We start from the raw sequence: 25,368 nt of genomic DNA, 5'->3' as shown, positions 1-25,368 counted from the left end.
CACATGCTGGCACTTTATGCAAGACGGTAGAAAAGGTTAATATCTATTTAGTGAATCGGAGGTCTTCCTTCCCAAGACTAGGAAGAAATTAGGCTTGTACTGTATCCAATTTATTTGGGGTTGTAATAAATAGTCATGAAGGAAGACAAATCATTCCAAATGAGAATAAGGGCATCGCTGATCTGCTGATATCTTGCCAGATCGGAAAGCAGTACTAGTAATATGTCAGAATGGCTTGATCTTTTAAAAATTCTAGTGGTGAGTTGAACTTGTGCTTGGCTTCTCTGCTTTTCCCTAATTTCATGGGACTGAGCTTTGGGAAGAGAGCAGATGTCTTTGGAATAGTTTCCATCTTTTTTTTTTTGTTTCAGTGAAACAAAGACATTTATACTGTTGGATAATAAAAATAGGAGTTGCTTGAACCAATATATTTTATTAGACCTAATATAACCGGAAAATTATCTTGATCAAATCTGTACTTCAGCCCAAGTGGTGGGAATTACTAAGCCCCGCTTGTGATGTTTTTGATTGAGGCAGCCACCAGGTTGCTAATTGTAGCTAATTATTGCTGAAAATTGGGCTACAGTTTGTTTTAGATTTGACAATATCCAGAAGTGTTGGGCATTCAACTGGACGTAGATAATAGGAAATTCTAACTGTGGTTATTACAGTTATCCTAACAGATGCTCCTAATTTGCCATTGAATCAGGATAATGTATTGTCCTTTCCTCATAATTTCTAATTATAAATTAAAATTAAGCAAATAGATGTAACACTTAATCTCATATGTGTTCGAGCTTTGTATTTTTTCTTATGACACTTCTCAGTAGCTACATATCTCTGTGGTATCTGGCTCACAATGTACATCAGCCACAGTAGGAAAAGTTGAAGCTGAAGTAAGCACACATCATGCCACTGAGAGTCTTCCTTTAAAAAATCTTGGGATGTTAATTATGAATAGTTAAAATGAAAATTAACAGCTAGAGAAGCTTTACAATAATCTGGAATTACCCAGGCCTTTTTATATTTCATAGGCCTTCATACAAATGAAAAATGTGAATTGATACAGTACAACTGTTTCTGGAATTTGGGATTGGGCATGGTCTCGTTAACAATGATAGTGTATGGGAGCACGTTCAGCTGAGAGGAGTGTGTTAAAAGAGCAAAGCAATTGGAGCAAACCCTGCCAAAGAGGTAGCTTTGCTGGATGAGTTGCTACAAGTAGTTGAAGCACCCTCTCATGCTGAGCTGGTAGAGGAATACAAATATTGACCAAAGAATAATACGGAACTGCAGGAGCTGAAAATGTGGCTATGTGTTATGAGGTTAAATTGATCTTCAAGTTTTTGTCTTCATGTTTGTGAAGAAGACAGTATGCTTTTGGTGGCTTTCAGAAACAGTTGCAGTGCTTTAAAAGTGAAAAAAAAAATCATTAATAAATATTGATTTCATCAAAAGAATGGATAATATGGTAAGGCACAAGCAAGTAGCTGCCAAGAAATACATTTTACTGGCTTCCATTCATTTCAGATGGATTACATCAGGCCTAAAGAGAATAATATTAAACCACATCAACTTAATTTTCATCTGCTTGTTCTAGAATTGTATCTATTAATGAGGTATTCTGAAATCATTTAATACAGAAAATTTTTGTGTATATATAGTTGAGATTTTAAAGTTTTTTTGTTTTTTTTTTACGAGGATATATAATTTGTTGCAAATAATTCATTAAATGAGGGTCTTCTCGCTCTTCCCCTTGTGATAGTCATATTCTAATACATTCATTGAAAATGAGTTAATTTCAGTAAAATATTCAAGAAACACGTATATCACCAGCTTTCCTCATCTCAGTATACTGCTTGCACAATGCATCTAACATGTATTTTTACCAGGATCGTATTTTATTCTGATAAATTCTGTGACCCATTTGATGCATTTTGAGCTGTATTGATAGGATATACAAGCAATATGATAAACTTCAGTTCCCTAAATGGATAAGTGTAGTTCTTTGAATTAGGTTTCTGACATGAATATTAGCAATTACAAGTTGAAAGTCTGCTGTGAATAGTTACTTAAAATATGCTGTTTCAGCAAACATGCTTGATTATCCAAATTCAGGGAAATATTTGCAGAAACAGAATCTGAAAGCGCATGAAACTGATCAAAAAGATTTAATATGAAATGAATATTTATAGATACATTGGCAATATTTGCATAGCTTTTATAATTGCTTATGGGTGTATCAGAGCGTCTTCAATTTCTTATCACGTAAAATAAGAATGAATAGCTAGTGGTAAGTAGCTAAATACAGACACAAACTCTTTGCTGATTTCAGATTGTTGGAATTAAATTCTACTCAATATAGCTGATAGCTAGAACTGTATCCAAGAGAGTGCAAGGGCACAACTGCTGATCTTTGTAAGACAAAGACTTGCAGTAGTGAAACCTGCGATAAATAGCACTGGTTCTGCAGTACAGCGTGGGGCATGCAGTTGTGCCAGTGCAGGCCAGCTTCCCTGGCTCCCTGAAGCACCCTCAGCAGCCTGCCCACCTGGGCATTGCGCTGCACGCTGCTCTCAGCCTGAACGTGTGAGAAAACCCTTAGTATACCGCTGCGATCCTGCAAGAATTTGTTACTCCTAAAGGATTCCTCAACTCAGTAGTCTTGCAGTTTCATACCAAACATTGTTATTTTTCGTATTTATATATGTTTTGTACAGAACCAGTACTGAACTCATCTTATTTTTTTTTTTTACATTATTTCCTTGAAAAAAGGCTTTGATTTGTAGGCTCAATAATCCGTTGTTTGTCTTAAAGTTAAAAATGGACCTGTGTGTTTTGCCTTCTATCATAATGTTGGCAGGAAGGTGACTTTAATGCCAGGTGCTTGTACAAAAATTTCATTCCAATTCCCTGCTTTAATTGCTTTGCAGCCCTGCCACTGAAGGCAATGAAAAGTTTGCAGTTAAATCTTCCTGCCACTCTTTGAATACATAAAACTTATTTTTAACCTCTTAGTTATTGTTACAAGCTGATAGCTTCAGCTCCCTGATGACATTTTATCACTGACATTTCAGTGACTCATACGGTCCCTTTTATTCATTGTATTGTTATTTTTCCTGTGCTGCTGATATATCTTTTGATCCATCTGGCTTACATGTTCTTAAGCTTTGAATTCAGCTACCAGGTTGGACACTACTGTGTTAGACTGTTTTCAACTGTTAATTTTAATGAACTGCATCAAATGGGCATTTGAGTAAAGTATTTGCAGCTGATTTCCATTGAGGACATTACTTTCCTCTTACTGGGCAACTTGTCTTCTTTACATTCAGGTCCTTCCATCACGGCCAAATTCTGATCTTGAGCACAAGTCAGCAAGACCTGCCTATTCTAAAGCCATCAGATTTGTTACCTGATGATAACAACCAGTATTTGTTCGATTTACTGTTTCCTCTGAAGTTACTAGTTCTTATTCATAGTAATTTTTGTTCGCCTGCCTGTGATCATGGCTGAACACTGTATTCTAAAACTCAGTTTGTCTCTTGCAGTTTATGACTGAACAGTTTGGAAGAAAATGTAATCTTGGATGAAAGATTAATGTAAGTTGGTAGCTTTCAAAAAATACCACATTAATGGTAGCAATTATATATTTTTTTTTAATTGTAAAATTTTGATATGCAATGTGCTGTGGTTCTTAAAGACTGCAAAGACCACTTTTCCAAAAATTATAATCCTAGCAAAGTTTGAATGATAGTTTTGCTGAGAGTGTGGAAGTTAGATAAAAGTAACTTGACCTTGAAACTTTACTTAAATAATTTATATGTCCATACAATGTCTGTGCGTGTTTCTGGTTTGATTAAAGAAAGAGTAGATCTCAGTTTTGTAATGACAAAAGTTTTGTCTTCTGACTTACTGGAAATTTCAGAGAGTTTGCTGCTTTTCCATTCTGTGATTGTGTTAAAATAACACATGAGTAACTTTCATTCTTCTGGCTAACAACATAGATAATGCAACCAACAATGCCTGCTGGCAGCTAGTAACCTACCAAGACAGTGCATATAGAAAGCATATTAGATACAGCTTTTAAACTTCCTCATCCAGATTTGTTTTATTTATTTGTGCAATTCACTTGTTAAAAATAGATAACTTGGCTTTTCCATTATAGTTTCAAAAACATTTCTTTATCTATTGCAGTCATTCTTCAATGAATTTATTTTCACCAAAATAAACCGGGCTTCTTTTTTAGGCTTCGAAGTGTTGTTCAAACCAGAGAAGGGCTGCAGGGACACATGAGAGTGCTCCTGATACCCTCAAAGGGCTCCAAGGGCTAGGGGCTTATATTTGACTTCTTCTGGTTCATCTGTGTTAACTGACATCTAACGTGACATGCTAACAGAATGTTTTAGGAAAAGCATTTCTTGCTCAGATCTACGTTTTAAAAACCGTGTCCATTGTATGGTTTGGAAAAGAGAATGGCTCTTGCACCCTGCTTTTCCATGCAAGACCTTTCATTTCAACTGCTGAAATTACTCATTTTAAGTACAGTGCTATACCATTGATAAGCATGGTTGTGGCCTATTTAATTTCATGCAAATGAACAGAGTGGCAGCAGCTCCTTTTTGTGTGCTGTGATATTGAGGGAAAAAGTGCTGAAGGAAAACCAGTCTGCTCATGGCTTTCACCTCTGCTTGTGAGGTGTGTTGCTGTGCTATACACCTGGTGCTGCTGCTTGGTCAGTAGGGCTGTGTCAGGAGTGCTCGTGGTCTGCTACTGGGTAAGCTTATCATTGTGCTGCCCTTTATTTATGGTTTGAGACAAAGCTCAGCTCAGATCCCTGTGTGCAATATGTTATACAGTGTTACATAAAGAATGCAACAAGTGAGCTATCGTACACTTACTAGCAACTGACTTAGAACAATGTCATCTGAATAACAAGATAAAGCCTTGTAAATCTGTTCTGCTTTGCAAATGCGTAAGTACTGATGCTGAACCGTGCTGAGAACCCAATTCAAATAATCTTGTGTTTCAAAACGGTCATAGTTCTGTGTCTCTTGACTAGCTTGGAAGATAGCCTTCATTTCCGTGGTCAGTCAAACACTTTTTCCCCTGTCCAAGTCTAAGCATACATCAAGTCTGTCTGATCTGGAACCCCAGATCAAGATACTGCCTGTGTGGAGGACATCAGAAAATGTTGTGAAATATTTCACTATACCAGCTCAGCTGAAAAGCTGCTGTTGCTTTAAAAAATATAATGAGAAAAGGTTGGATTTTGGCCAAAAAAAAAAAAAAACAAAACACAACACTTTATGGTGGCTTAAACTGTTTTGCAACCGAAGACTGCTTTTCTCTGAAACAGCCCATTCCCTCATGCAACTAAATACTGCCATATGTTTAAATTCTTGCAGGCCTCCTAAGGCTGACCCAGAAGAAATGTCAACAAATGTTTGTGAGTCCTCGTGGCCTTGTAACATTTTCTTTAAAAAGTGAAGAATGGAACAGCAGGAGCTGTAACACTCCCACAGAACAGACATATGAAGGCATATGGCTAACATGGGAGCCTGCTGGCTCTTCAGAGCTTGCTGGCTTCATTCTTAAGGCTCCTTTTTTTTTTTTTTTTTTTCAAGACAGCTATACTTGTCTTCCTGTTTCACAAGTTGCTTTGTTCTACTCAGAGCTGGGTTTAGCAAGCCTGGGGTCGTGTTTGCCCCTACAGGGCTGTGGGATAGCAGGCATGTCCATTTCCAGGTGTCAGATTGGCAAACGCAGGTACGGGGCAATGCAGAATATGGCCCTTGAGATTGCTCCTGAGTTTGGCCAGTAACTTGAGGCGACTGTTTCTTGTGTATGTACAAGAGCTCATGTAGCAATCTCTTCCCTACCTGGATAGATTCAGGGAAAATATGCTCTCTAGAGCACAAACCAAATACTGGCTCTGATTTTGGAAATTCAAATAAATGACATTTGATGAAAGGCACTGAACAGTTGCACTGAAGTTTCATTGCACATGTGGGTTTATTATATTTAACTTGATTAAGTTAATTGAGTTTGCTGTTATGGGGGAGAATATTTAAGTGCCCAGCATCACAAGTTGTTTTTTTTTTTCAGAATCAGTGTGATTTAATGATATATGAAATTAAGACTTTCAGTTGAAGTTATGCTCCTGAATTTCTTGGAAGCTTTGGAATTATTTTCTTCTCTGTAAGTAACCTTTCCTGCAGTTATTATTTTTAATTAATTGAGATCTTTCTGTGCTGGAATGAGGCAACTTTAATACTGGAAACTCAGGCACAAAGAAATCTGTAGGGAAAATGTACAGCTCAACCACTTCACTTCCAGCTGTCTGTTTCATATTTCTGATAATATACAATTCGGTTTCCTGTTCCTAAGGCACTTAATAACATCTGTATAACATAAAGAACAGCTTACCGGGTTTATGTGTTTCCAGAGGCTGAAAAGACTATGCTTGCACCAGGCTTGGGTAAATGGCTGATTATTGTATACCTAGAGAAGGGCAGAGCAGCATGTGGTGCTTTGTGGTGTTTTGCCCTCATGCTGTGTAGGTATGTGGTTTTCCCTGCTGTCATCTAAATTTATAAATTCAACACAGCACAGGTTTTGTTTCTGAAAGTTGCAACTTTGGGTCATTTTTATTTGGTCTACTGTACCATATTTATGGATGTGTAGTGTTTTAAACCATGAAATCTTGACCTTTGGAGTTGCAGCATTGTGTATTTCTCAATACCACAAGATATTTCTTCACAAAGTTTTTGGAAGATAATTTATGTAACCACTTATAAAATTATACCGTATTGATGTAGGGGGTTGTTGAGGTTTATTTTCTCAAATGTGGCCTGTGAGGTTCTTGTGCCCTGAAAACTAAAAGCATAAAAAGAGCACATGAATAAAACACAAATATAAAAGGAAAAATCCAACATTTAGTGGAGTTTCTGTGGTTTGCTTCTCTCTATTTCTCCTCATCCTCTCCTTTTCTCTGTGTGCTACAGTTATAGTAATAAGTAAACAATAATGTGAAAACACTGGACATTTTGTCTGAGATGGTCAGAATAAATCACTAGATTTCTTTTTTAAAAAGGGAGTAAGGAAGTTTATTGTTGTTGTTTGAAACTTCTCAAGAGTATTCTGAAGTGTTCAGCCACAATTTAGCATGCAGAATGCTATCTGTTAAAAAGGACTACTTTATAATTAGAATTACTGTGAATATTGACTGGAGAATCAGCAACTTGTTGAAGCAAAGTTGTCCACACTCTTAGGTAAAGTTATTAGGTGTCATATTTAATAAAACTCGCTAAGGTTGACACCTCTGAAAACAAAATAACAAGTTTCTTTAGATATGTTGAGTTGTCAAATACTTATACATCTCATTAACCTGAGGGTAATATGAAGACATGAGTATCTTTATTAATACTTTACAAATTGAGAGCTCACCAAATTGAACATAAAGTATGTATACAGCTTTATTTTGGCTCAGTTCTGCAGCATGCACAGGGAAAAAGGTTTACCTTAACTAATAATTATGCAGGTATATGATTCTGCTTTTAAAGCATCTTAACGATCAAGGTGTGAGTAAATTAACTTACCTTCACAATATAGTTTTCAGATTCAGACGTTAATTATTATCTCCAGTTTAGTGATGGAGCTGAGGAGCAGAGGGCATGTTGACAAAGTCTATTGTTGGCAGATGGAATCTCAGCCCACTGGAGCTACACAAACATGTTTATCATGGTGCCAAATCTGAATTAGCAGGTCTGATCACAAGCTCATACGCCTCGCCTCACAGTAGGACTTGGTGGGTTGGGCTCAGTGCTGTGCTGACCACATTTATTCACATTCAACTCAGCTTGGAACTTGGGCAGAGGAACTCACATCTGCCAGCAATATACTGTGTAGATACTCCCAGCAAATCTGCCCAAGGCCACCCAGGAGACTTAAGTTATGGCCTGGAATATTCTTCTGTCCCTGTCCAATTCAGTTGAAAAGGAAAAATGTTACTGCTGTATGAAAATTATTCCACTTACATTTTTCTAGTTAATCTTTTGGCAAAGAGACCTTTCCATTCATTTGCTGCGAAGCCTCGTTTCTGCACAGTTAACAAACAGACTTCTTTTGTTATTGTAAAGTTATCTTTGACTTTTATTAGGCATTAGGTTGTTTCCATGTGCAGTCTTCCATTTTGTCTGGCTATGTTAACGTTGGGTACTCCTGGCTCAGTCCCAAAAGAAAACAACTGAAATTTAGAGAGTAGGTGCGTTTCTGAGGAATAGAATAGAATAGAATGGTTTAGTTGGAAGAGACCTACAAATACCATTAAATCCAACTGCCTGACCACTCCAGGGCTAACCAAATGTTAAAACGTGTTATTGAGGGCATTATCCAAATGCCTCCTGAACGCTGACAGCCATGGGGCATCAACCATCTCTCTAGGAAGCCTGTTGCAGTATTTGGCCACTCTCACAGTGAAGACGTTTTTCCTGATACCTCGCCTGAATCTCTCCCCTGTTGCAGCTTTGTGCAACTCCCTCATGTTGTATCATTGGTTACCAGGGAGAAGAGATCAGCACTTCCCATTATTTAAAACAGTGCATGTAGTGTCTCAGCTTTGAGCCAACTAGTGTTTTTTTGTTGTTGTTGTTCATTTGTCTGTTTTTTATCAACCCTTTGTTTCTTAAGTGTATCTTCCCTCGGTCTGAGTTTACTACTTTACTGGACTGTATTCATCAGGCAAAACTTCTATAGACATCAGTAGGAATTCTTTCCTAATCATTCAGTTTCTCCTGAATATGGAGAGCAATTGCTCTGTTATTATTTAGTTATGCATATTTCTATTTCACAATCATTGTTTTGAAGAAGCCTCATAATGCACTTGCTCATAGCTTGTAATAATTATACAACAGAAAACTAACAGCTCTGTGGTATTTGGGAGGCATAATGAAGAGCAGACAAATCTTAAATATTAATATTGTCAAATATTCTGGTTAATTTTGATTGTGAGCTTCAGTGTTGTGAGCACTTCATTACATGATGCAACTGAAACAGATCTGCATTTATATTTCAACTCCAGAATACAGTATAGGCATGTTACCAAATATAGACAAAGTAACTGCATGAAAAATACTAGCATATCGTAATTTCTGAACTGTAATATCCCGAAATAATAGGCAGTGGAAAAACATATCATCTTTGCCATAAACATTGCTGCAATTTTGTAAAGCTGCATTAGTTGTGAGCAGAATGTGTGCACCAGGCATCATGGAACTCTCTTAATGCTTGCTTGTATTCCGAATTCCGTGCTTACCCATTGATACCTCACTGTATCTTTACTTACCATTTCTTGAAAGTTATATGCTGTTATATGCTGGGAATAGTATCAAAATATTGGTTGTTCAGTATTGTTCGGTACTGAAAATTGAAATGCACCATTTAAAGAAGCTTGTTCGCAGAATCATTAAGTTTAGCTTTGTCTTTTTTGTTTTTTAAGCTTTCTTTTGTCAACCCTTAAAGAATGTTTCATGGACAAATTAATGTGTTTGACATTGCCTTGTCCTTGATTGAGAAGCCAGCTGTGTAATATCCTTTGAGAAAGTACAAAAGGAAATGAGGAAAAGAAGAGTAGGAAAGAGAGTGAATGCCTTTTGGTTGACCTAAAATAAGTTTACTATCCATTTTCCCCTCACTCCATCCTCCCTAGATTTAGACAAGCTACGATGAGTGGGGGTTTGGGAAGAAGATGGGGGGGAAGGGGAAATAGAGGTGTATTCAGTCCAGAAATAAGTCTGAATTAAACTTTTTTTAAAATCTTTGAAAATGTTTGAAGAGTTATTGCTGGGTTTGCAATAGGCTTCCCAGAATGAATCACGTATCACTCTGTGATGACAGAGGTATTCAGTGAGTTGAATGAGGCACACAGATATTCAAAAATGTCAGATCTCTGTGGTGACTTTAAACAACTCCTCTTTTCTTTATTTATTAATAAAAGGGAGAAGGTAGGAAAAAAATGTCCCTAAGACCAAAGAACTGTGTCTCTCTTGAGTCTCTTGGACGAATTCTGAGCTATTCTCCTTTATGGTATCTCTGATGTCCCAGAACTATTTTTTCTCAGGTGTCTCCAGTGGAACTGGAACCAGCAGGAACATTTGTTGAACATTTATATAAAGATTTTTTTTGAAAGGTTAGTTGAATTTTTTTTTTTTTTCCTGTGCTGAGTGTCCCCTACAGCTTGACTAATGGGAGCATTCAGCATATACTTCAGTGGCTCTCAATTTTTAGGTTTTCTTTTCAGGTCACTAGAAGAGGTTGATAAAAGAGAGCAGAAGAAAGCCAAAGGAAAGAAATAGAAATCAGTCTACTGAAATTGGCGGCGGGGAAAGATGCGATAAAGTGAGCACCAATTGCTTATGAAGATGGCCCATGCTATAGCCTCGCTATTGATTACTATAGAAGGATCTGGCCATTTGCATGTAGTGGAAGAAAAACACCAGTGAATGTGCCAACGGGAGGAAACAAACAAACAAAAAATCTGTAGTGAAAATTTGCCGTAAGAATTTTTCCATGACAACAGGATCCCACTCCAGTAGGCACTGACATCTACTGTTGGGGGAAGATTAGTTCCAGAATGACTTAGGTGGTTTTAGAGCAATTCCACGTTTGTTTTTTTTTGTTTTTTTTTTTTTTTTTTGGTTTGTTTGTTTTTTTGCAGTGGTAGTAACTGGTTTTGTAGGCTGTTAATGTATATGCTTGTTCAAGAGGGAATATATATGAACATTTTAATGGTGGTGTTTTAAGAATATATCCTTAAATTAATCTAGTAGACAGCAAATATAAGGTCTTGTGCTTTTTTCTTTTTCTTTTTTTTCCCAAATCCAAGAAATTAAAATCATACACAGTGTGGTACACAGGAATATTTGTTTATGCATGAGGAGGATGTAAGAAATGTTTTTATTAAGATTTATTTATGTGTATATCTTTATAGGCATGTGTGGATAAAAACTATGTATCTGCTTGCTCTGGATTCTCTTCTTCCAAATTCAATTTTTAGAAGAAATTCAGAGAAGTTGGAAACATGGAAATATAGGGCTTGATTTATGATATTTAAAATGACAGAACATACCTGCCTTCAGGCCTCCCAATCGGCTTGTATTCTTAGTACCTGGGTAGGACGGGACTGGAGCAGCATGAAGCTAATTAATACAGACTTTATCCTTAAGGGCCTATCACCTGCCTTCAGGCACTTGTGACCCAAAAGCGGGAGAGGAACTGATGAAGTTGTATTGTATTAGGTGAGCACGGGGCCTGAGTGTGCATGGGGTCTGTGAAGAGCTTTTACATTGGGTTAATTTGTTCATTGTGAGCCCATGTGAAATGTTGCTTTTACTGCTATTTAATTTGGCTTTGGGCACGCAGGATTTGGGCTTCAGTCTGCAGCCTGTTAGTATTCAGAAAAGCAATAATGTGTATTTTTGTCTCTTATGAGAGCACGCAGCTCTTCTGCCTTTTAGTTTGCTAATTTCAGCCATCGTTTGTGGCCTTCAGTTCTGACAGGATTCAGGACAGCTTTTCCCTCGGCCTGCAGCCCGGCCTGCTCCTGGCACTCTGCTGAACTTTGGCAGCCTGCGCTCAACGGTGCGGGCAAGGGAACACCAGGGGAAAATATTTTGCTAGAGAATTGAATATAAAATCGGTGTGGTTCATAAGGAAGAGAAACAGGCTGTTTACTGACTTTGAACCTTGTTTGTGTGGAGCCTTCTCTGCAGCTCTCGGGGTTTGTCCTTTCCTCACATGTCCTGCATTACCACAAGGTGTCCCTGCTACATGGTTAGGGCCTTCTTTCCTTCTGGAGGAGAGAGGAGATGGCGCAACTGTTTGGTTAACGAAATATGTTTTCAACCCTCATTTTATGACAGGCTTCTTACGCAAATCATGGGTTGAACACATAACATCTCTGGGACTCAACTCAATACTGTAAAATGTGAGTATTAACAATTTCTCACCTCAGAACCAGGAGGTAATTGAAACAAACTAAAGAGTTCAAGTGTTGTGGTGTTGGAAGCCAGTAAGAGAGGAAATGTGTGCGCCTCCATCACTGCTGCCCAGCACAGGGGGCTCTGGGTGCTTAGGAGCACACACAGAGCTGTACCAACATCCCATAGACCCTGAAACGTGGTCAGTCAGGCATTGGTGCTTACCTGCCTGTAGGCCCTGAAATTGTATGCGTATGTATATTTATAAGGCAAACTATACACAATTGTCTTTTTATTCTTCTAGATTCGGTGCTTTTCTTTACTCTATGACTTTTTATTTGTCTGTCTTTCAGCCTATGATGGTAAGTCCTTGGAGCATTCATGTCCACATGGAGTGCACTTGGTTGTGCTGCAAATGGCAGCTATTAACACTGATGAAGTGACAGCTTTAATTATCTAAAGTAACTTTGAAATTAACACTGCTTTCAGTGCTGGAGTTGGACCAGATGACCTCCAGAGGTCCCTTTCCACCTGAAGTATTCTAGAATGCTGTGTTGGTTGTTGCACATAGGGATTCACATTACCAAACTTAGCTGCCCGTAGTAAATGGAAAAAAGATTGAATCACCTTCCGGGAGAATCTGAGCATAAGCTTATTTAGATGCTAAAATAATAGCTTGCAGGAACAATTTATACATAGCCAAGGACACTTCCTCCCTAGTCAAGGCACGTGTGTTTGTATATGTGTATATATATTTTATATATATTCACTAGCAGGGCTAAATGCTGGTTTTGCACTAAGAGACTGAAGCAAAGACTGCTGGCGATAGCACAGTGCAGTGTGGCTGTGTATCATGTAGTAGGAGCTGGGATGAATTGAAGAGCTGGCAGGAAACATATTTTGTTTAAAAATGAAAAATTAAAATACATATTCCAGAATTGTGAATTGACAGGTGATCAGAATAACTTTATGCAAACTATATTTATACAGGTGATGCATCTTCAGGGGAGTGGGGGGGTAGTTCTGGTGATGCATAGCTTACAACAGCAAAAATCAATAAATAGCATATGAGAATAGCATATAGTGGGGACTGTTAGCGTTAGGTCAGAGGTTGGACTCGATGATCTTGAGGTCTCTTCCAACCTAGAGATTCTGTGATTCTGTGAGAAGTTAGGTTTAAATTATTTGTTAAAACAGAACCTCACTGTTCTAAAGATATAGGTATAACTAGTCACTGAGGAGAGAGCGTGAGACGTGAGAGGCAAAATGGTGAAGCTCTGAGCCCAAACAGTAGAGATACTCAGCTGGCATGTGGGAGGTCTGAATTCAGGCCTCTTTCCTCTGATTTTTGTACTGATAACTACATTTTTCATAGGTGGAATCTTTTACAGTGTGCTTTTAGAAATGGCTTGAAGGTTAAGTGGTGTGTGGCACTGCAAATTCATGTTAGAACCATGGAAAGCTCACATATTCCTAAATCTGTCATCTTGTGGTTGAGAGCTTAAATCTATTTTATTTTTATTTTCCGTACTGTTGGAATCTTTCTTGTATTTTTAACAGTATTGATGTTTTTCATTGTATACATTCTGAATATTTCATTTTCCCACTTGAATATCTGTTTAATATGCAGGTTAGAAATACTTGTATGTCTGCTAGGCAAGTAATTATTAGGCACAGTAAAACAAACAAACAAACAAAATATTCAGCCATTTGCCTGAGCTGTGTAAAAGTATTTTTTTTCTGTATTGGATTTGAATAATAACTTACGATCAGCATTTCGGTCAAGAAGTTTCAACTGCTCTGTGTTTTGATTTAGCCATACTGATTACTTTATTGCTTTGGATATGGTCAGTGTTGATTGACTTTAACAGTTCAGATTGGTAGGTTTTTGTCTTAATAATTGTGTAGGGTGGAAATTGTTGTTCCATAAGCACTTTTCTAGTGAGTTGTAATCAAATAACTGTTTATGTAAAAATCCACTGCAATGGAATTCTGAATATGTTAGAAACACTTTTTAAAGTTGCAAATATGTATTTCTAGAATATTTTGTTCTCTCACTCACTTTTATGTTGGCTGCCAGAATTTTCATTGAGCTTCATGCAAAAAGAAGTTGCAATAATGTGGCCACAATTTTGTTTCAAAATCTGAGCCCCTTCTCAGCACCTTAAGCATATGTAGTTATAAACCCACAGCTTTAATCTTTTTATGATTCTAAGTATTTTGCCTCTCTTTCAGTGAACTCTCAGATATGTCCCCAAGTTTATTTCTGTAATTGCTCATCTGGAAATACTTAACTTTAAAAGCACATTGGACACAATTTTGCTCCAACCCAAGATCTTTGCAGATTTCTAAAATTTTTCTTCTTGTGTGATATAGCCCAAGTCCTTTTTATAGAGACAAATATGTATTCAGTGTAATTCCATGCAATCGGGAAGAGGGAAAATGAAGAGAGGAAAATAAAGAGAGGTCTGAGGTTGTTTAGGGTTTCCTTGATTTAAATCTCATATTTTGCATGCTCCTTGATTGTATTAGTTCATTCATTTTGCCAAACAGACCACAAAGCTGTGAATATTTATTTAGTTCTGTTCCTAATAGTTTTTCTAATAGGGAATTATTTTGGTACAATGAAAGACATTTGTAAATGAAGCAGATAAGCCCTTTGGCAGACAAGGAGTGTTTTGTTCAACACAAGAATTCTATTGTCCACTGCTTTAGTTGTCAAGTGCCTGGGGAGCCCAGGATTTATGATGATGTTACAATGGCCCTTTCAGTGCAAAGTCTAAGAAGCTGTGAGATTCCGTTCCTGTGCTTTTCAGACTCTCAAATCTTTTTATCATGCAAGGACAATGCAGGATTCAGCTGCTTCTTAGGCCACAGGACTGCCCATTTAACATCAGGCATTGTGAAATAATTACCATAGTGACAATGGGGTTGGTTGGCTTTTTTTTCCCCTCTTAACTAGCAACATTTCAAAAATTGTTCAAGTTGTCACTTCGTATAAACTGACTCTGAAGACACGGCTTATTTTACATTAAAAAAAATCTTGGTAGAAGATTTGATTTGAAGTGCCACTGTGTCAAGTCTATTTGGAGCATTAGAACTGTTTAATGGCTCTTTTTTTTTCCTTTTTTTTTTTTGAGTTTTCTTATAATTATAATTGGCCTTTGAAACAGTCTTCTGTAAATACAGCAGTTGTTTTCCTTTTCTCACCTTTTTAAAGGTTATGTAGTTAGTGTTATTGTGGCTGTAACAGAAAATAAGAAAAATAATATACAGTAAAAGGGATATTATCTGGTATCTATGTATCAAAATTAACCAGCTAAACTATTTCTTGTGCTGTATTAATAATGGAATCATTCAGCAGTCTTAAATCATGGTTTTCATGAAAATTGATATCTGCAGGAGTTTCTCTCTCCTTGCCTGATGTTAATATGAAGATTTATTTGCTTCAACTAATGATTAGTACTACAAAAAATATTGATTTGTAACCTCTGATGTCTGTTTAAATGCAGTGTAGCAGGAAAATGGAGCCTTTATTTGACAGTTAAATTATTATTTATGTGGGCACTTCGCTGTCTGGTGGTCAGGTAAACATACAGGATAAAGCTTAATAGTGTAGCTTTAGATACTACAGACATACTGAAGAGTGGTAGTATCTATTAGCAACTATATTTGCTGCTTCTAAAAGCAAAAGCAGATCTTGAAAAAAAAAATTAGACCATTGGTATGTGTAAGAGGATATTTTGAGAAATACATATCTAAGCAACATCAATTATCTTGGGCAAAAAGAATCCTTGAACTGCAAAGTCATCTGCAAAGAAGTCATCTGTAAAGATATTGAGCGAAATATCAAAATGAAGTTTATTCAGTTGTAGTCTTTCTTTTCATTCCTTCAGATGAATTGGTTCAAAATCAGATGAATTAGTTCAAAAGGGTTCTTTAATGAAAAAAAAAAAAAATTGCTTCCAGAATTAACATATTTAAGATGCCATATGCACATCATAGCAAATTGCATAAATATGTTGCATATGTAGAGTATTTTAATAAACCAAGTGCTTTGTGTATTAGGGACTGTCATCACAGAGAACATTCCATATTTCTTTGAGCTTATCAGTAAAATTCACTATCTAGGAATGTGTTTTTCGATGAACATGTATGACATTTTTAAAACAGTGAGTTAACATATCTTCAGACACAACTGGCAATGTGGTTTTATGTCTTCCTTTGGTGGATTAAGTGTGAAATATTGCAATATTGAAAATCTAATACTCAGACAATGCTTATCCATTTCTCCTGAATGCTTTTGCTAGCAACTTCGGAATTTACCCTGTACTGCTGAACTATTTTTGTGCCAGTAAATCATGATTGCTTTAATGGGGGTAGAAAGGCAGTATAGAATGGAGGATCAATATAGATGAGGCAGCTTTAATAGTCTGATACTGAAAAAAAAATTACTGATTTGGATGTACATATGTATATTTTTAAATGGTAACAACACGAATTGTGGAGGCTATTGTGCAGTAATTCTTCCTTTTAAAAGTACCAATTAAGAAGTTTGAAAGTCCTGGGTAACCTAGCCTGATTTCCTTGGCTAAAATGAAGCCTAGTCATAGGATTCATTTAGTACACATTTAAGAGTCTATTGAGGTATCAAGTAGAATCAGAAATACAGTACATAACGGTAGATAATACTGAGCGTTTCTCTGACATTCAGTCACATCAGCTGTAGTTTTTTTACTTGTGTGAAAACATTGTCAGAAATACTTAGAATGATGAAGGACTGCATGCTCCCCTCAAACTTGAGCACTCTTAACCTCTTTGTTTAAATGCAAGAAGACTTACCTCAACTCATAAGAAGTGACTTAGCTGGTTTATTTTTGTTTCTGTGCCCTTTATACGGAATGTCACAGTGCACTATCCCATTTACCAAACAATTTGACCACTGAAATAACCACAGATGAACTTCTTACAGAAGCACCTCTTACTCATTTTCTTTTTCAAATGTCTAATCCCAGATATATATTCTCTAATGTAGTGGTGGTTCCACTTACTAAAATAATCTACTCCCTTCTCTGTCATAATGGTAAAAATACTAATTTTCTAGTATGCCTTTAGAGCACTTAGAAATGTTCAAAGCACGTTGTGTTGGCTAATGGTATCTGCAGCTGTTACTCTCTTTTTTCCCTGCAGTGTGTCTTGTATTGGATAATGTTCCCAGAACAGATTTTCCATAGAAATCTGTTTTTTCAGGAGATAACAAAAAAGATGTGAAGGAATATTGAGATGGCCTCCAGCATTTTAGTTATGGGAACATTCTTGCAATAGTAAGTCTGTTAAGGTAAAAGCTATTTATTAATTCTGTTTTTGGAATGTAAGTATTATTTAATTGCTAGTCTTTAAACTCTCTTCGGGCTACTGTGATAGTTTATAGGCTAGACTTGAATTTTCTTTTATTATGGTACTGACACTGCACTGGATTTTAAATGAAGTTTTTCGTTCTTTGCAGCCAGAGCTGAAGTACTGGATAAGAGGCAGTAGAAAGCTTGCTTCTGCATTGCTGTCACAGTGTCATTAAGTGACATTTCAAATGTGCGGAATATGCTACGTAAATTGGCAACAAGTTTCCAGTGGGTGAAGGTAAGTAGTACATCCAACTGTATGATCTTCTGAGTAACAAGTCAGGTACGTTTAGCCATCTCCTGTTCCTACAGTATCTCCATGTTCAATGTTCCTACATTTCCATGTTCCTACAGTATCTCCAATATCTGTGCAATATAGGGGGAAATTTCTGCAATGACTAATGTCTCTCTTGTGAGCCATTAGCGAGTTTATCTCATGCAATTTCATACAGTTTATTATTGGTCTTGAGCTCAGGACAGCTGGTGCTGTAGGACAGTGTCTGTCATGCTATGTGTGTAAAGCATGGTTTGATATGGTACATTTTTGAATCACACTAATTTCTTGTTTAAAACATCAGAGAACCTCTTGAAAACTCACAGCAATGTATCATTGAAAAGCAGAAATTTAACTAATTTTCTAACACGTAGGCTTGCAACTTGATTTCATCAGTCAAAAAGATTCATACTTTTCTTACTCTGCACCTCCATGAGTGAGTAATTAAGACAACATTTGGTTTACTTCTTTAATATTTTGTGCAATACTTCTGAGATGAAAGGAAATGCTCAGACTTGGGTTAGAAAAAAAATTGCAGTGGTGACTCTTGGGTTTCAGAGAAGGCGGCTGTAGAAAGTGTGGAAGTAGGGCAATATGGGAAACCCTATCCCTAAAAATAGGTATATCTGCTGCTCTGCTGCTTTTAATTTTTCATACCCTCTGAGACTTTCAGTTGTTACGATTGCTTCAACCAGTGATTCCTCAGATGTCAAAATTGTCCACCTACAGAAGTATACATGCCTTTTTTAAATTTAACCTAACAGGGAAATACATTAAATGTATTAGATAACAAATACATAAATGTTATAATTTTTATGGTCAAAAGTAAGATCCCATCTGAATTGCCTTGGATAAAGAGAGCAAAGCCAGGATATTAAAGCTCTTTGTCTAGCTGACTCATTCACAGTTTTCATATTCAGTGCACTCAAGTCCTGCTTGACAGATGCTTCATTTCAGTGGAAATGTCCTTAAATGGTGATAATCTTAATTCTAGCAGTCAAATGGGACAGCATCCTGCAGCTATATAGGATATATGTGTATGGTCTCTACCAACTTGTTAAGGTAGGCTGCAGCAATTAGTGTGAAGATGAAACAGGGTGTATTTGACAGTGATATCAACAGCATTCAATTTAATTTAGTTGGGAAATGTGTGAGCTCCTTTGCTTCTTCATTAGGAATAGCTCAGCGTATGAGATTCATATCCTGTCATTCACTGAACACAAGGTCCAAATTTTGCAAGCAATGCTCTGTTCTTTTTCAAATGCAGCTTTTCAATTGAATGAAATTAAAGATAGTTCAGTTTGACCAAAGACTTCCTGACTAGGTTTCAAGTCACATATGGGCATCAAAAAGACATAGCAAAAATACCTTAAAGTAGTTATGCTTTCGGTTTCATCGAGGCTCCTGTCCATGCACTCTTATGTGGATCTTCTTGTAGTTTCTCATTGAATTGTTTCAGTTTGCCTTTTCAGGCACTTATATCTGCCTTCGTGGTTTGGCTCAGGGTTTGTTCTACTCTTCTTGTTCTTGACTTCAGAGCTATACTTCCAAACAGATTTAATTTTAACAAATTAAATGACTGGATGAATAACCTTAAACAAAATCTCCTCACTCTCAGTATGAATTTAGCAGACTGGATCTCTACTCAAGATTTTTTAAATTGTTTTATTTTTTAATGTTTTATGTGAGAAACTGCTGTATCAATTTTGGAAAACATTTTTACATTTCAGAGTTTAAGCAAATCACTTCTGAAAGCAAGCTTCCTGCAGAGTGACTGTAGGATGTTCTCTCTGGTTATAGTGTGAAGTGGCTCCTTACAAAAGAGGAGGAACAAGCATGCTTTTGTTGATTATCATGTAAACCTGGGCATCCATATGCTTCTTAAATTCTCTTATCTTCTTTTGAAGGATCTTTCTTCCTTAAATTGTTTCCAGCTGTGCCTGTTCAAGAATGCTAATTTCCTGTTGCAGTATCCAGATAATCAAACAGTTGACAAAGTAAATATTCATGTTTAACTATTGTTAATGGAACAAAGAGGAACAGCACAGACAGAAAGACACAATTGAGTTCTTTTGGAGCTATGGTGTAGGCTTGGCTACTAAGCCACACCAAAGATGACCAGTAGTTTCCTTAAATGGGATTATCCTGACTAGGGATTTCCTCTCTATGCTGCATGGGGTCTATGTACTGAAGTTCTGAAGGGAGTGAGAGCAGGCTTGATTGAGTTACTTGCAATTACATTACTCTGAAAAACAATTATATATGAATGCTTAATCTATGGGGGTCAATTTATAAGACCCCCAAAACGAATACTGCCATAATTAAATGTCTATCTCATACAGGATGAGAAACCTAGGTTCACTTGCTGGATATTCAAATTCAGTGTTGTATAAATTGCTTCTTTCAGATATAACACCCTTTTTATTATTTGTTTTTAATTGTCACATAGTAAACCTAGTGTTCCTGGCATACAGGGTAGATATTGAAAGGAAATTGCTGTGTTGCTTTGTTTCTGCACAAATGCCATGTAGAAAGGAGATTAGTTTTCAGTTGCATAGAATCACCCTGTCTTATTACAATGCTAGCATGTTTAATGAGGCCTACATATCCGAACAGAAAGTGTTACATCTCCAGTTACCTGCTGTAGTCTGTTACATCTCACTTCAGTTCTGAACAAGTAGCCATTTATATAGGTTTTAAGCCCTAAATTTTTGAAATCTCAACTTCAACCCACAAAACTACAACACAGAACAAACAGCATATGTGTGGGATTAGCTTATTGCATACATTGTAGGTGGATATTGGTAGTCTAAATGGCATAGGCTCTTAGACGAGTGCAAAGTTTTTGATTTTAGTGGGGTGGTGGTCCAAAGTACATCTGTGGCCAGAGAGTGAAATGTCAAGTACAATTTGCTTGTGTCGGTCTCATTGCACACGTTCAGCTTAATGAGCTGGAGTCTGAATATGTTACCTCTGCTTTACTGGTGCTCCTGAAGGCTTGCTTGAGCTTATTTCCAAGAACTTTTGGAAATATTGTTAGAATGGTATAAGAGGTATATTCTGGTCAAACAGATACAAGAGAAATCATTATTTTATCATAAATCATCAAGGCTTCTAAAACAACTGAAGCTCAGGTCTTATTGACAAAAATTTTGTTTCTGCTCTAATGCTGAAAAGAAATGAGTTGTCAAACACTTAGCTCTGCCTTTTCCCAGCCTTCTGGGAAATTCCAGCCTTGTTTGGGCTACAGTGTGCTCTGCCCTGTATGCTCGAGCACCTCGTCTGGGCTATGTCACAGGAAACTCTGGAGGCAAGAGGTTTACTAAATAAAGGAATGACTGCACTATACAAATGGCGGGGACTGACCATAAGAGAAGAAAAAGTCATTGGAAAGGTTCATACCTTGGCTAAAAAAATCACCAAAACCCCAGGTTCCCGTGAGTCAAAACAACTTCAAGTATTTTGATATTAGTTGGGCAATGTGTTCCTATATAATTAATTTCTGACAACATTTCCGTAGTTATTTTAAAGGTGGGAACCAAAAATTAAATTAACATTTTTCGGAAACAATTTTGATCTTCAAATCACTGATGTAATGAACTCATTGCATGTTTATTGAGAAAATTGATGTCATCTTTAATTATAAATGCTCTATAGTTCCTCTCTTTGGTCTTTCATAATCATAATAACAATACAAAAATACACACAGAGGACTGGAAAATCTAAGCAAAAGAAAAAATTATCTCGCACATACATATATATAAAAAGAGTACTGTGCATGTAGCCATTCAAGGTTTCATATGTAACAAAAACTGTCTTCAGTGCTACTCAGAAGCTTATTTACTGTCTCAAACATGGATGTATTTTTTTATACCACAAAGCAAAACAAAATGTAGTGTATTTAATTATTTTGAGACATTTAATCAAACCAATTGCTACAGTGGTAGTTACTGTTGAAGAAAAAGTTCTTAAAAATAGCTTCAGTATCTTTCAGGAGTACTTTCTAATATAACCATGCAAACATGCAATTTATGTGGCTTTACTAATTTGCATAAACACTAATAAAGTCACACAAGTTGTGATTGGTAAAATCTAATATAATGCATAGGATTTTCCCACTTTATTCCTGACAACCTGCATTTGCAACCATTCAGTTACTTTGTTTTAAAATGGCTTTTCAATTATATTCTAGTGCTTTAGGGGAAAGCCTTTTGACAAAGGCATGGCATAAACCATTTATATTGCAGCTCCATCATAGTTCCCATAGCTAAACTAGACTGGACAGTTCATTAAAAAGAAAAATTAATAGTACAAGGTTGCAGGGAAACAATAACAGATTATGACTGGCCTGTGGCAGCCCACTGAATTCATGCAGTGGAATAAAAATGATTCCCTTGTCTCATAAATGAAGGTTTGTTCCAAGGTTTTAGGCTAAGTCTATACTTCTGTTCCTTCACAGGAAAAAGCAATACAGTTTCTTGTCCATAAAAGCAATACTTTGTAATTCCTGTAAGATTAATATGCACTCTTTTGGGATAGAAAGCACATATTTCATTATTCTTTGAATGCATAATAACAAACATATTATGAAAGAGAATAGACTAGAACACACTAAGCAGATGCATCAAAGAAAAAACAAACCTTCTTGGAGCTGAGAAGTGGCACGGAGGGGCCAAGTGAGGGCACAATCAGGACTCTTTCCCATCTTTTCTTGTCTAAGGTAGTAAGTGCCCCAGACCAGTCTAAAATTGCTATCCAAAATTGCTATGTGGCAAAACCAAAGGACTTATATTTCAGTGGCATTTCTTTAGATTCAGTGCAGCTACCTGTATAGCATCATCTGTGATTTAGCTCTTGCTTAAACATATAACTAAATGTTAATGGCCTCTTTCTACATGTTACTGCATATTTTCCTAATTTCCTCAGAGTTTCATGGTTCAGATTTTCTGTATAATTCTGGTATGCGTGGCAAGTACCACAAGCTTGTACTTTAATGTTGAAATCTGAGTTTTATTATAGCAATGCTATAAATTCCTGCCTTAGAAGATATTTCAAACAATGTAGGGTCTGGGATGGATTAACCATTTCTTTTGGCCAGTAGCCACAACCTTCTAATGAATTCAGCAGGATAACAGGGAGGCCATAAAACGGGAAGCCTGAGCCAATATAATGTTTGGAATCAAACACAGGACTGACCCTCTAGGGTATTCTCTGGTTCAGTTTATGAACGCGATCTCCTATTACAAACAACAGCCTAAAATACTGAAAAGTGATGGTTCTGGGATCTGATCTCATTGGACTTTCACAAGCTTATACTTATTATTATGAGAAACTTGGGTATTTGGTCTCCCATCCTCCCTTCTCTCCCCTCAAAATAGAAAAACAAATTACGTAACCTCAAAAGTCTGGTTGCTGGTCACAGGCCTCCTGGCTATCTTGGCATAGTTTCATGCTATAAGCTACATTTTGTGATCTGAGCTACAGCAATGAAGCAAAAATAACTGGCCAACCAAGAGATTCTCCCTAGACCTCCAGAGCTGTTCTCAGACTTTCACTGTAGGCAGCATGCATGAGCTGCAGTGTGTGTTTGCACAGACATTTAGCACTCACTAGTGAGCTTTTCATTACAAGACCGAATACTAATTGCAAACTTCATTATTATGTTCTTCTGTTTGCATGTCCAAAGGTACTGCTTTTGTCTTCTCTGCCTTGCATAAGACACAGGAGAGAACAGCCTCATCACAGGGAGCAGCTTTTCGGTGAATCACAATGATTCACTCCAAGGAAAGCTCAAAAAAGACTGTGTTGTGCTGGTTCACAGTAAAGCTAGTGACCCGGTGCCTACTGCTACTCTGCTGCTTGCAGGATAAACAGTACAATACAATAGCTGTGTTTTCAAGAAACCTTGCATAAAATGGAATGACCTTTTTTCTCCTTGTAGATCTGCAGCAATTTGATTTGCTTAAAAGTGCTTTTGCTTAACAAACATAAGGATAAGTTAAATATTTAAGTGGGGAAGCTTCTCAGCAAGGAATGGAATGGTAATGGCTCTTTTAAAAACTGTCAGAACCAACTCTCCTGAACATAGGTTAGTGCTCTGCTGGCCCAGTCATTATCTGGGTTAAACTTTTGCTCCCCACATCCTGTTAATTCCTGTCAGCATGGGCTCCATTTTCTTTAATGTGAGCTCACATAGAGTTGATGATACTGTCTTTTGTTCAAGCGAACTACTTCATGAGCAGGTAGCAGTGTGCTGCATCCAGGTTACAGACTAGGTTGCTTGATTCCTCCATCAGTTTATTATGCTTGTGTGGTTCATTTAGGCCAAAGGAACAAAACTTAAATGTGAAGCCAAGAATGTGTTGTTATCCTTGAAGTCTCCACAGTCTAAACAAGGAATCATTAGTCCAATATTATGTACAGTTAAGTGATACACGTAAGCTTCCATACACATAGCATCTACCTTTCCTCTGGTGTCACTCTGGCTGCCAGCTGCCTCTTAGGCAGTTGTCCTCAGCCTGGGCTGGACAGAGGGCCCTTGCATCCCAGAGCAGTATGATGATGGCTCCTTCTTCTTCCTCGCTCTAGAGTCCACCTGGAGTCATTTTTATGTTTGCTGACACACTCCACATCTCTACACGTTGCTCTTTCTTTTTTTTTTCATGGCTCTCTGGTTCCATATTGCATCCAGTTCTATTGTGAATGGTGTGTTACATGTATATCAAATATTGTCTTGTGTTATGTGCTCCCTGTGTTATCCCTAAAATAGCTTTTGGGCAGCTTCCAAGGTTAAATTATTTCAGTGGCCAGTAGTAGACCCCTAGTGAGCAGCCTGGGGTCTTCACTAACATGTTGTACCTGGACTTCAGAGCCTCCTCATATCATCCCATGTGTGACTCTATGCTGCATTTTATTTGAGGGTCGTAGGTAGTTCGTTCTATACAAATTAGCTGCTTGTTATTGTTATCTATTAATTACAAATATATACATACAGCATCAGTATTACATCACACAGTCATCCAAAACTAAGCAAAACAAACAAACAAAAACCAACAAATGAGGCAATAGTCAGGTGGTCCTCAGATAAGCCATTACATCCAAGCAAGCTAAATAAAACCAAGTCCCATGCAGGCCAGAACAAATCCAGATGAAGCCTACAAGTCCTGAGGCCTGTGCTGTCAGCTTCACACAGTCTTTGTCACATTGCAAGCAATGCTAACACCACGTTCACTGGCTTACAAGGTTCTGAAAATTTAACAAGCTCATGGTACACAGGGAAAATTATTTTTACACTATTTAAGTAAATCCCTCTATTAAATAGGCATTCAGAAAATATATTAGTTTCATTTTTTACATAGTCATTCATGTTAGCATGTGTTAGGTTTAGTTATAGCTTTGTTTTCAAATAATATAGAAGTGCCTGCATATGACCTTCATAATGAGTCTTCCCTGCTTATAGTACACGTTTATCATTCCCTAGGTCTATATTTGAGCACTTACTAAAGCTTAAAGCAGAAGGGGTCCACATCATTTGCAGAAATAGCTTTAAAAGAACACGTTAAATTTTTTTGAGGCAATGTTTACCCTGACAGCCATTGCATTTGAACAAGAAATATGAGTGTCTGTTCAGAAAGATGTTCCCAGCTCTTGGATGAGTCCCCAGATCCAGTTTCTCCAGCTGGTGCCTGTCTGGTGCTTTATTCTCTCTGACCGCTGGATT

At 37.1% G+C, this 25,368-nt stretch overlaps 1 protein-coding gene across 17 annotated transcripts in view; it reads left to right on the top strand.

The window, feature by feature from the left end:
* CDH11 (cadherin 11) overlaps positions 1 to 25,368 on the top strand; it is a 364,445-nt gene that overhangs the window by 305,688 nt on the left and 33,389 nt on the right. For 4 of the 17 annotated variants that reach the window (XM_072044025.1, XM_072044024.1, XM_072044028.1 and 1 more), the window contains 2 exons: positions 17,166 to 17,299; positions 17,482 to 17,612. The exons of 1 other annotated variant lie outside the window; for it this stretch is intronic. The gene's annotated coding sequence lies outside the window, so the exon portion shown is untranslated. Of the gene's footprint in view, positions 1 to 3,548; positions 3,600 to 6,105; positions 6,199 to 11,918; positions 11,984 to 17,165; positions 17,300 to 17,481; positions 17,613 to 25,368 lie in introns of all 17 variants that reach the window. 12 more of the 17 variants (XM_072044020.1, XM_072044016.1, XM_072044014.1 and 9 more) reach the window with 10 other exon arrangements.

This window comes from Anas platyrhynchos, chromosome 12 (genome assembly GCF_047663525.1).
Source record: "Anas platyrhynchos isolate ZD024472 breed Pekin duck chromosome 12, IASCAAS_PekinDuck_T2T, whole genome shotgun sequence".
Classification (NCBI taxonomy): domain Eukaryota; kingdom Metazoa; phylum Chordata; class Aves; order Anseriformes; family Anatidae; genus Anas; species Anas platyrhynchos.
The sequence above is the reverse complement of the archived record's forward strand: the minus strand, read 5'-3'. Positions and strand labels throughout refer to the sequence as shown.